Below are 13,405 nucleotides of genomic sequence, written 5' to 3'. Positions count from 1 at the left end.
GATATTGGTGTGGTGAGAATGTTAGCTGAAGAATATAAAAGTGAGGAAGTAACAATCGTTTATTATATACTACTAGGTACACTGAAAGTTACCTCACATAAATATGTGTTAAATCTTATTACGTTAATATTCTAATTTAATTGAAGACTTACTAGCAGATACTTTTGAAATTCCGCTCTCTCTCTCTCTCTCTCTCTCTCTCTCTCTGTGTGTGTGTGTGTGTGTGTGTGTGTGTGTGAGAGAGAGAGAGAGAGAGAGAGAATGGTTTGTTGAGAGCGCATTTCTTCTTTAGATATCTCTGCGTTCTATTCCGGAATTTCAATGCCAGTCGTGCACGGAATTTATTCTTACTTCCATAGTAAATTAAATATTTTACTGACATTTCAAATGCGGACACTTTGGAATCTGCCTGTTAAATCTAGGTACTGTATTTCTGAAATGCAGTTTGTTAGGGATGGAAAGGAAATAGTTTTAGTTCGAATTTTGATGTATAAAAATGAAGGAAAGCATTGTTCACTGTGTTATGTTTCGAGCCGAGGTTTTGTCTCTCTCTCTCTCTCTCTCTCGCTCTTTTTTTTCAAAATGTATGAATATTGAAATTTAGTTCCAATTATTATAAGAAGCTTATTACACGTTAAATGCGATATCTTTTCAAATAATCGAGCAGAAAATAATCTACAATATTAGTAGCATCATCATCATCATCATCATAGGAATTCTGTCATTATGCCGAGGTCAAAGCTTCCATGCTCCACGGTCTTGCCGCTAATCTCTTCATTTTCACTTACGACTTTTCTGTTTTGATATAATTCATTAACTGTAACCACCTTCGCTCCCTTCCTGTCTTTCCCACCACCATACCCTCTAGTATACATCTAGTGATGTGAGGTGGAAAATTTTCCGTTCTAAAAAATATCAGTAATCAAGTAACAATTCCTCAGCAATCATAAAATTGGTTGAATTCATGTATAGAAATGTTAAAAAGTGAAAGATCGTTTAAAGAATCTGAAAATTTTCATGTTTCAGAGAATTTTCAGTACTATGTAGCAACAAGCGAAACAATTTTTCATGTTTCGAAATATTTTCTGTCTTATATAGAAAAATTGAAGAACTTTTTATGAGTCGGAAATTTTTCATGATTTTGAAGCAAAAAGTAAAACAATTTTTTGTGAATCGGAAAGTTTTATTGCTCTGTAGAAACAAGTGAAAGGAATTTTCATACGTCGGAAAATTTTCATCACGATGTAGAAACAAGTAGAAAAAACTTTTCATAATCCGGACAATTTTGGATATTATGTGTAGTGATCCACATGGAAAATTTTCCACTATATTTAACTGCACATAGAGCCACAAAATTGAATTTCTGTAGAGGAAAGTTAGTCAGCGACAAATTATAATTTTCCAATTAGCTTTCGGGAACCGGAAAATTTTCTAATATTTCAAGTTGGGAAGTAAAATTTTACACAGTGTTTCTCTCTCTCTTCCTCTACGAGCTCCTTCGTTGCTAAGCGGTTAGCATACGCGCCTTTGGCATGGAAGACCTGGCTTCGATTCCCAGCGGGAGCTCATGTAGTTCGGATTTCACGTTAATCAGTTGGTCCTGTCTTATAAAGTCTCGCTGCTGAAAGGGACGTTAAACTAAAAATCAACTCAATTCAACTCCTCTCTCTCCCTCCCTTTCTCTCTCTCTCTCTCTCTCTCTCTCTCTGTGTGTGTGTGTGTGTGTGCATGCAAAGTGCAGAGAACATAAATCGAGTTCGTGGAGTACAAGTATCCTATTCTATTATTTAAAATTTCAATTTATTAAAAGTCATGAATATTTTCCGATTCATAAAAACATACTCCACTTATTCCTACATCGTTGTTTAGCCATAAAATTTATTGCCCAAGTAGCACAGTCACGTCATAAACACGTCTTTTTTTGGGGTTCGAATTCAAAATGACGTCTTTTGAAAATTTGGAACGTCTTTATCACGTACCAAAATGGTAACAAAAATGACGTGTCAAACATGACCTAAATTGTACGTGTTTATCACGTGCCAGAATGGTACAAAGAATCACGTGTCGGACATCACCAAAAATAGACGTCTTTTTTAGGTGCTAAAAAGCGCGGACGTTCCCCGTTCTGTAACTGCAGTTTGAGCAGTGCATGCTGGGAATCGTGAGCCATTTGCGGAATCGTGTTTTGATGGTATTGTTTGTGAATATAAATAATGTGTTTTGTTAAAGTCACCTGTGATAAAGGTCAGCTTTAAGACAAGTAAGTATAATTCCTATCCTATTCCTATCTAGGTGCATTCTGTGTAAAATTCAGCAGATTGAGTATTCTACGGTTTCTTATTACAGTGTATTAAAATACCGTAGAAAGAACGAGGATACCTACATTAGGTTAACATTTGCAGACGCCTGTATCAAATTAAATATTTTAGGTAGAATACTATATAAAATGTTAATAGTGAAGGTAGTAAAATGATAATGTATGTGTTTTTATTCTCAATAAACCGTATATGGGAGTGAGTATGCATGGGAAAGTATGTCATTCTGTGGTGCAGTTTTATTATACAGATCCGTAGATTGTAAAATATACGAAAAAAATTGGACAAGTCTTTAATTTGCCTATTTCATGTCGAGAACAGGACCAACCAACCTCCGCGGGGCTTCTAACCCGTTCCTACTACTACTACTTATACTATGAATCCGTATAATAAAAGCTGCACGCATTGTGGTACTATTTGCCAAGGCGAAAGACTGATAAATACAAGCAAACAACGAGATGACAGTAAGTGTATGCTTTTGGAGGCATTACTGGAACAGACGGTTCTACTAAATTTTAATACATTTCTTACATTTTCAGGTTAGGTTAGAGCATTGTATTTCCTATAGCAGAATATGCACTAAATGAGGAGTTCCATTACTACTTGCAGATTGACTTCACGGGGGTTAGTGTAAATATAGAGTAAACGCATGGGGCAAGGTTCTAGAATACAGGTACCCCTTCCCACTTAATTGTAACAAAGACAGAAAACAACGTGCCGTGCGGGGCTTTAACCCGCCTTCACTCGCTGACGCTCGCTCAACAATACTATGTGAATTAAATGTTAAACTTTGGTACAGAAAAGAACCAATCTAGCTGTTAACCTATATGGGGGGGGGGACTTGTGTTCTAGAACCTTCCCGACGCGTAGCATATTAAGTACAGTGCATAAAACACGAAATAACTTTTGCTAGGTGCCCACTAAAAGCACAAATGCATTCTATTGGAATCAGTGCAGGAGCACAGCAAGAGGGCCCGAGCGGCAACGAGGGGGTGCGTTCGTAGGGAACAGGCACGTCAGCGACGGGGACTATGCGCGTAAAGAAGGATAATGGAAAAGCACACTTACGCTTACAATGATTTCACTATCACTCAAAATGCGGCTTCACTCGAGCAGACGGTTCTACCAAATATAAAATTTATAGGTAAAATATTATAAGAAACATTTTTCGTGAAGGAATGAGAGTGTGAATATAAGTAATTACTGTCAGTGTACAGCATATTGAAATGAATTTTAAGTGATCATTGAAAGTATTGCATATGTAAGTGTGGTCTTCCACTATTCTCGTTTAGACGTATATTCCCCGTCGCTGACGCGCCTGCTCCCTACGGACGCATCCCGTCGCTGCCGTTAGGACCCTGTTGCTGTGCTCCTACCCCTGCTTTTTAGTGGGGAGCTGAAATAAATTGGTTCGTGTTTTATTCACTGAAATTGTTACGCTTTACGTCCACGTTGTATTTGTACTGAGGCCTGAAGTCAATCTGCAAGCACTAATGAAGCTTCTGATTTAGTTCATGCTCTGCTAAAAGAAATGCATTGTTCTAACCTGATATGAAACTGTAAGAAATATGTCAAAATTTGGTAGAACCGTCTGCTCGAATAATGCCCAAAATTCATTTCAATTTGCTGTGTACTGACATTCACACTTTTATTCCTTCACAAAAATATGTTTCACATCGTATGTTACCTATGAATTTTCTGTTAGGTAGAACCGACTGCTCGAGTGAACCTCTTTGGGAAATGACCCTCGGCAATTGTTGCAATGCCAATCGTGTATGACTTCAAAGTTAGAAACAACGAGCCCTATGGAAGTTCTAACCCCTTCGCTCACTCAGTTATGTTTTGTTTAACCTTTTGTAGCACTACTGTCTTAAATCTAGTGAAAAAATCCACAAAATAGATGAATATTTGGTAGACCCGTTTGCTAAAGTAGTGCCCCCATTGTATATGTGCATAATCAGTGGGAGGATATTACCCCAGTTGAGACAAGGTGACCAGAACTTTTACTTTCAGAAACGGGACGCATACGAATCGGCGACGGGGATGGGGTGGCTTCCACATTGCATTTTGGGACTCAGCAGTGTTTTCAATTTACAAAATACAAAGGAAGAATGATAACGCAGCGTTTCTAACTTAAGTATTACCCAACAATACTTTTAACTACTTCAACACTCAGAATTCCCACTAAATTTCCACTTGAACCACAGAACACTCAATTCTCATTTGAATATTCAGAAGTTCTAGGCACGAGTGAACCTTCCCAGTAAGTGTTGGTACGGAAGAGTGTAGAATTAGCATTGGCTATTTATATTTTGAATAATAATTACGGGACACCTGGGTCATGTTTGCTTAAAAACGGGACATTTAGGCGTCCCGTTTGAGAATCTGAAAGAAACGGGACAACGGTTGAAAATAAGGGACTGTCCCGGCCAAAACGGGACGTCTGGTCACCTTGAGTTGAGAGCACTCTCAAACTGCAACCATCGCCCTGTTGCACCTACACACCCTCACAAGACACTTGGCTACCGTAACTGTGCTACAGAATTCGGTGTGGAAATCATAATAATGTAACGGGTTTTTGACTGTTCGAATATTTTGTTCATTAATTGAGTAGACAGCTCCCTCGCATTTGAGATTACAGTACTTACTCCAGTGCCAGCATGTGATGATGGATACTTATCAATGTTGCCACTGAAGTTCAAAAAAATATATTCCAGCTCAATTAAGTATCCTCTACATGACTATATTATTATGATTTCCACTGCTAATCGTGAAACGATTCAAAGGAAACCAAATGTCTTATTAAGGGACCGTGGTTGGGGGCTGGTGCTGGTTCCAGTCAGATGTGTTTAAGAGAGCTCTTGACATAGGGAATATCCTCCTAATGTTTATGCGCACATTAACAACGGAAGTCTCTTTGGGTCAAAAACCTGCTTTCAGGTGGAACACCAATTCCTCATCATTAAAAAGAAATGAATTAAATATTTAGTTTCACGCCCCAGGAAAGGCACCGAGCCTAAGGAAGATGGTGATAATGAAATGTGAAAAATGGTGGTATGAAGAAAGTGGGCGGAAACGGGAGAGTGTCGAGAAAACTCAGGCACATGGTGTTTGTCCACCACAAAGCCCACTTGGCACGAGCTGGGATCAAACCAGGGACCCCACGCACTAGAAGTGAACGCTCTACCACTGAGGCACTGCAGCCCCATCAGTAAAAAAAAAACACACACCTCATTGCTTCGGGGCTTACATATCTGCTGCCACCAAAAGGAAGGTGTGTACACAACAGGGGCGGATCCAGAGGTGACGACTGCCCCTCCCAGAGTAGGATACTTTTTATTTTTTTTAAAAAAATAAAACCTACCCCAGAATTGGGGCTCTTGATTTTTTCAAGCTTGTATTATAAATGTAAGATAAAAACTTTTTTTTCACGTTGCAGAATTTTAATGAAGCAATACATAGCAAGAAATTACTTGCCTTGGTGTTTTTGGTCAGAAAATGTCCGCGTTCGAAAACGCAGGTAGTCATTTGTGTTCTTTGTGTTCAAGATGCGATATTTTACGCTCTCACTCCGTTCTCAAAACCGATCCCTGCTTCTTATGGGGCCGCGGTGGCTCAGTAGTAGAGCGTTCACCTCTGGTGCTTGGGGTCCCGGGTTCGATCCCAGTCCCCGCCAAGTGAACTTTGTGGTGGACAAACACCGTGTGCGTGGGTTTTCTCGGGGTTCTCCCGTTCCCTCCCACTTTCTGCATTCCACCATTTCATCCATTACTCATCATCACCGTCTCCTTTAGCCTAATCGGCATAATCGTGGGACGTAAAACTCAAAGATTTTCCGATCCCTGCTTCTTGTTAACAACGGGCAGACAATAATCCATAAAATCTATCTGTCCACAAGTTTGTCAATATTTATTTTGCGTATCTTTCCATTTAAGAAGTGGCCATTCCTGCATCGAGGTTGGGACGATTTCAGACTCTTCTTCACACCTTCCTTTACGCTGAAAATATCCAGAACAGAAAGCATGTGAAATTTATGGCTGATATTTTCCTGCCAACTCATTTTTCTTTCTATAAGCTCTGTTTTTTTTTTATATGGGCCATTCCACGCGAAAGTGAGCCTGAACCCAAATTTTCGAAAACTGTCAAAACCAATGCATTTTTACGTATATATGAAGTAAATAGAACGAAATTTACCTTTTCACAAAGAAAAACTTATTTATACTTAGAATTCACGTAAAATTTTAAGTCTAAGTTGTGAATTTGTAACATGTCAGCTGCGAGGAAATTTTTTATTCTTGTTATCGGCAACATTTTACGGTATATTGTGCATGTTTGGCTGACGTAACTTCGAGCTATTCAAGATGCTTCTTTTTGCTACAAGCTGCAGTTGAAAAAGTGTTTACAGGATAAAAATTGTTTATAATATCATTGAAGATATAAACGTTAACATGAGTGTCCTGCCCGTGACAGAAAACTACCAAAAGTTATTGTACTGAATTACTAAATTTGAGAATGTGGTTCGTACTTAGTAGAAGTAACAATTTGCACGTGTACTTCACATTTACCAAATTTTGGACTAATGCTAATAATATATTTCGATTTATTTCAATTTTAAAACTTGTCCTGCCCGTGACAGTAGGCACGTCACTGGTGGAGAAGTTTGTGTACATTGGTTATTCATGACAGAAAATTATTTCACGTGTACTAAAATAACGTTTTCTAAGCATGAACATTATTTACCTAAATAGAGGATTATCTATTACTGTCAGTATGATGTTTTAACTTAAAATAACTGTCATATAAATATTATCATTAGTGTCACCTTTTTGTTCGTTTCAAGGGAGAAGTGGATGGGATTGGAATACGTACAAAAAGGCCAGTATGAAACTTTGTGAAACAAAAGAAAGTAATTGTAGAATGTGCTGCTGATTTCGTAGCAGCTTTAAGCTCTTCGCTTCAAAATATATTTGTTTTCCTACTATCATCAGCAGAAATTGAAAAAAAAAGACGCTTTGAATAAAAGACGGGAAAATTCTCAATTGTCAATTGAATGTCTACATTCAAAACAGTTTTTTTTTTTTTTTTTTTTTTGCGATTTGACTGCGAAAATTTGGTAGTTCGTCGAACTTTTAAATCAGAGCTTCATCCGATTAAAATCTTTAAATTTGTAAGAGACTTTTATTCTGATTCTGAAAATGATGATTCCGAAAGCCATGAAGCTATTCTGAGCGACGACTTAGGTTTGTATGTTAACAAGGCTTGTGTTAGACCAGCTGTTGAAGATATAACACAAGGAACATTTTTGTTGATGGAATTTTTCTCTAGTGGACAGAAAAAGGAAACAGACATGCAACTATCGCACAAAGCCCAGTAGAAGAGGACGAAGTCAAGGAAATTCGTATGAAGACCGTAAGCGATTGCGGTAAAATTTTCAAGACTGTTGAAGATGTCTTACGTGCATTTCGACCAAATAATACCTGTGATACCAGCAGTGCCGTGCCATGGGGGGGGGGCGAGCAGGGTGAAGGCCCCGGGCGTCAAAGTAAGGGGGCGCAAAATTAGGAGGAAAAAAATAAAAGATATATATAAAATGTAAAGAAAAAAGTATTAAAAAGTGCTCAAAATGAAGGAAAAGCAGGGTTTACTTTTGAAAATTTTCTTACGCGCCGCACAAACCATGTTGACGCTTTGCGGCTGGTCTGTCGACCTCACTCATATTTACGGGGACGCCGTCGCGACGCGTCATATACTCTCGCCCTGGGCGCTGATTTTCCACGTCACTGTCACTGAATACCAGCACTATTTTATATACTGTTAGATAATGTTTTGTATGAATTTCCCTACAAGATGGGTGTAAATGGGCAAATAAAACCATTTCCTAAAATGTAGGTGGTGAGAAATAAGTGTACGACATATTATTATTTTTATGTGATAAAAGCGGGCCTCAAGTAAAGTAAATAGAATTATTTGTGTACAATGCTATAACAGAACAGCAGAAATTGACTTATTTTCGATTTTATTTCATTTTTGAAATCATTCTCATTGAGATTTTGTGTGTTGATTCACACGGTGTCCTGCCCGTGACAACCTTGTGTCCTGCCCGTGACACAGTAAAGTTTAGTTTATTTATTAATATAAATATTTGGCAAATTTCTCTTATGTGGAGAGTGTTAAAAAATTTCATCATTTATGCACTTCCGTTTAAATAAAAACATTTTGAGCTAAGAATTCACAGAGTTTTGTAACATTCACTTGGTGTGTCGAAAGTCACTTCTCTTTTTTGTCCCCGCCCGTGACAGACGTTTAGGAATTAATATTTTCTACTCTAAACAGAAAAAAATACTGAAAACATCAGCTACATATACTACTAAGTCTGTACTGCTCATATATCATACAATTAGCAGAATTTATGTTGTACTTTAAGAAATATACAACTTTAAAGCATCAAAAATGTAGTGTAAATGTCCTGCCCGTGACGATGGAATGGCCCATATATACAAAATGTAGTAAAAACCCACTTTACTGTTTACATAAAATTAAACTGCTTCATTTCATGTTAAATGTATTTAGTCGTTGTAATAAGCCTAGGTGTAAATACATGTTATTTGCCAAAATAAGCCTTGTATGTACTCCCACTTTCTAGAGCGTGTGGCCAATGCTCCTGCAAATGATGAATTGATCAACAGCAGACCACCTGACCCCTTTCTGCTCGTCGAGCTGCTACAGGTGAGTTTTTGGCATGTTATTTTATAATACCTATGTAAGAAAATGCCGAGTAAGAAGAAAAGAAAGAAAGTAGTAATATTTTATTAGTACTTAACTAAAATAAAATAATTGTTGAACAAGGCAATACTTTTATATAAATGAAATATTCAATTTAACGTTCCACGATCAGGCACTGAGGCTAAGGGAGTCGGTGATGATGAGAAGTGAATTAAATGGTGGAATGAAGAATGTGGGAAAAAACTGGAGAACTCCAAGAAAAGCCGCTTGAAGTGAGCTGGGATCGAATCATTGGCCCCAAGCACCAGAGGTGAACGCTCTATCACCGAGCCACAGCTGCGCCAAATGTAACTGTTTCAGCAACTACCCTTGTCTTCTTCAGATACACTCTTTTTATTTATTTATTTATTTATTTATTTATTATTTTAGATTTTTAAAGGTTTCCCTGTTTATTAATTTTTATTCCGTCAGCAATTATTTTATTTGACTTGAGTATTTATATATAAGCAAAGCTTTAATATGGAATGTTGTAGTGTTCGCGCTTTTTTTTTTTTTTTTGAATGGATAAAAGTACTCCTCCCGAAAATATTTTTCTCAACAAAGGGGTAAAATATAATTTTCACCAAAGAGAAGTTTTATTATTATTATTATTATTATTATTATTATTATTATTATTATTATTAATAATAATAATAATAATAATAACTGCCGCAACTTCTAACCCTGCTCAGAACAAATAATGTGACGATCTTCACCCTACTGCTTGTGACAGAATTCTGGTTCTAGAAGTCTTATTTTTTAAAAATACTCCAGTAACAAGTGAGGGGGCGTTTGCTCACAATTTTTTTACTTTTCGGAATACATAAGTTATACACCATTTTTTTTGTATCAATATCGTATCAATATACTTGATAGTCACTTTTAGCTCACATCCTAAAGTTGGTCTTGGAGTGGCATTTTATATTGTGAGCACATACGTAATGTAGCCTTCTATGAGTGTTTCAGAATTATTTGTCATGTATCTGTATATACAAAGTCTTATATCCCCCAACTTGTTTGATCCTCCTGAACAATCAGAGTTAACAGCTGCAATAAAATCAAAAGTTAAGCTATTACAGAATAACTAAAATTAATGGTAGTTTAATTTCGCTGTTTGGAAGGCCGTTAAAAGTGGGACTTCATGCAAGCGAGTGCAGTAACTAATCGTTTTATTGCGTATTGATTGTAGTTACACATGACGTATTGTAATTATTTTTTAAAATTTTCTCCCCACCTGAAAAATTGCACTATGATTGTTCCTGATTTTTTTTTTCTGTTTCAGTGTTCCTATCTGTCATCGTTGGGAGGAAAAGGGACCTTTCTCTGATGCTTGGTTTCCAAAGAGCTGGCGATGGAATTTAACTCCCGCGGAAAAAAGAGCAAAGTTCACGTTGTGCAAACTAGCCTTAAAGACACTTATCATTCGTGAGTAAAAATAAAGATCTTCAAATGAACAAATGCCACAAATCTTCAAAATATTAGTAGAAAGATATTCACTTCCATCTGCCTTGTTGTGGATGAAAAGGATTCGGCATGCTTGAAACATGTTGACCTGTGTTCCTCCTCGCTTTGTTGGAAATCAATGTAAAGGCATCTCTTTCGAAAACTAAAAGATGGAAGAAACTGCTACTGGTATAATAGATGGGATAATAAGTGGGATACTTACCGCAGTCCCCATTTTTAACCTACTTAAGCACGTGAGGCTTTTTTGATATGATGCTGCATTTCTGTACTTTCAATAACTATGAAAGGAGTTTTCCTTCATACGAAATTTATAGAAAAATTTGATTCTTTTTATTTTATATTATTAAAAGATCTCTGTAAGTTTTAGATTATAACCAACAGATTTGCATTGTCTACATATTTCTTGTTTGTATTACAAATAATAAAGACAATCAGTGTTTCTTGTTGCATTACAAATAGCATGAATATTATTTTATACGACAAAACGTGCACATTGTACATATAACTAATAAATGTAGAATTCAAATTAATGGTTATGTGTTTTCGCTTTCATCCCTCAGAGGTTAATTAATTTTAAGATGTACTTTCTTTTTCGATTTTTCACCTCCAAAATAAAGGTGTCTTAAATTGGAGTTATAAAAGTTTAGTCCTAAATTTTGCACTGTCAATAAAACCCATTGTTCTTGTGTATGTGAGTGTGTGTTGGATGTGGCTGGTTGTGTTTGTGTGCATGTGTGCGCATACTCGCGTAATAATGGATAGCTATAAAATTTATGGAAGCACGTGTTGTACCGTAATTTCATTAAGAAGAAGGTACTAGTAAATACACATGAATAAATTCCAGTGACGAAATGAGTGGATTCTTCTTAGTACTAAGGGCCGCGGTGGCTCAGTGGTAGAGTGTTCACCTCTGGTGCTTGGGGTTCCGGGTTCGATCCCAGCCCCCACCAAGTGAACTTTGTCCACGTAGTGGACAAACACCGTGTGCGTGGGTTTTCTCGGGGTTCTCCCGTTTCCTCCCACTTTCTTCATTCCACCATTTCATTCATTTCTCATTATCACCGTCTCCTTTAGCCTAACCGGTATAAGCGTGGGACGTAAAACTCAAAGATTTCATTTCATTTTCTTAGGACTGTAAGTACAATGTTCCTTTATTTTTCCATTTCATTCTTTGTTTTTACCATGTTTATTCGTCTTTTCTCATTCTTAAAAGTTATGTAGGGCTTTTTTTTTTCCGCCAAGGGTGAGTCTTACATTCGAGGGTTTTTTTTTATGTTTTTCAAGTCGATTCAATGCGTCTCGGTTTTCTTTTTAATGTATGGCTTTAAATTTATCCTTTCGTGGAGCAAGCGCTGCCGTTTCTTTCCTGTTGCATTAGGTATATAATTATTCCTCGACAGTTATTGTATATTCGTTTCTTAATGTGTAGGTAAATATACCACACATTAAGAGGCGAATATATACTATTCAATAGGCTAGTATCCAAATACTAAAAAAATATAAATCAACAACACTAGAGGTGGTTAATTGGATATGGAAATCCCCAATCCATAGATAATACGAACATTCGGAAAAGCGAAATTTCCAAATTCTTGGTACAGACCAATCAAATAGACCACAATACTTTGACGTTCCCCAATGTGTGCTTCCGAGAGAGGGTGGTGATGTATTTCGCTGTGGCAAGATCTAGGGTTCTTAGGGTCTATCCTGATCTGTTATTTATTACAATAACCCAGTGGTCTTACTTATCTGGTATAGGAGCTTGTAAATTATTATGCAAATTACAACACAATGGTGAAAAATCAAGCAGCAGCCACAAGGATAAATTTATTTTCATTATTGTTTTTACTTATAATAATCGTTGTCCAGTTGTTATTCGTAGACTTTTTTTTACCCAACAAAAGTGTTGCGGCCAGAGATCAGTTCAGAACTGTCAAGAAAAAAAACGCAGTTAAGAAAATAGAAAAAGTATGATTTTTTCTTTTTTTATCATTTTTTTAAAAAATGTGTTGTAAGCTGTGTTTTAGAGTAGATATTATTATTATTATTATTATTATTCAGTTTCATATGTCCAAATAATCATAAATTGATGTGTATCCAGTGTTGACATTCGGAATCTCAATCTATGTATAGTAGGATCTCGATTATTCGACACAGTTTCAGGGTTATTTGTTTCAACCACTATTCACCCGATCTATTTCAAAATTTACAGGGCCAGAACTAGGTAGCCCTAGTAGCCTAACCCCTAACTTTGGTGCAAAACGGTTGAATAGGGGCTGGTAAATAGCCTCAAAAGTGTGGCGAATAATTGAGGTAGTATATGGATTGAAATTCCTAATATCAGAACTGCGGATGCACATCAATTTCTAATGGTTTTGACATTTGGAACTGAACAATCCTATCAGACTTCCATGACATTTGAGGTAGCGAGAAGCAAAGGGGTGTAAGTGACATTTTCAATAGAGTATGTATGTCTCTAAAATGGATTCTGCATTGCAAAATATACAAACTGCATAATGAAGTTCGGCGTAGAGCATTCATGGGTAGACTTTCTATTGGACTGCGACGAGCTTCACCATCCAGTTTGTATATTTAGCTGTGCAGAATCCATTTTTGAGACATCCATACTTTATTGCAAATGTCACTTACACCCCTTTGCTTCTCGCCGCCTCATTTCGAGAACGCCCCCCCCCCCCCCAACTCACATGAAGGGTGTGAAAAAGACGTGATTTACACGTGGAAACCACGTAAAAAAGACGTGATTTACACGTCATTTCTATGACGTGTAAAAGACGTCATAAAAATCACGTCATATTCTATGACGTGTAAAAGACGTCATAAAAATCACGTCATATTCCCGGACA

The 13,405-nt window shown here is 37.0% G+C and overlaps 1 long non-coding RNA gene across 1 annotated transcript; it reads left to right on the top strand.

The window, feature by feature from the left end:
- Positions 1–1,891: 1,891 nt before the first annotated feature.
- Positions 1,892–11,182, top strand: LOC145675769 (uncharacterized). Its single transcript, XR_014129209.1, has 3 exons — positions 1,892–2,260; positions 8,959–9,041; positions 10,360–11,182. It is a non-coding gene; the product is annotated as an uncharacterized LOC145675769 (long non-coding RNA).
- The last annotated feature ends 2,223 nt before the right edge of the window (positions 11,183–13,405 follow it).

Source organism: Thermobia domestica, chromosome 2 (genome assembly GCF_964235325.1).
Source record: "Thermobia domestica chromosome 2, izTheDome1.hap1.1, whole genome shotgun sequence".
NCBI lineage: Eukaryota > Metazoa > Arthropoda > Insecta > Zygentoma > Lepismatidae > Thermobia > Thermobia domestica.
The sequence above is the reverse complement of the archived record's forward strand: the minus strand, read 5'-3'. Positions and strand labels throughout refer to the sequence as shown.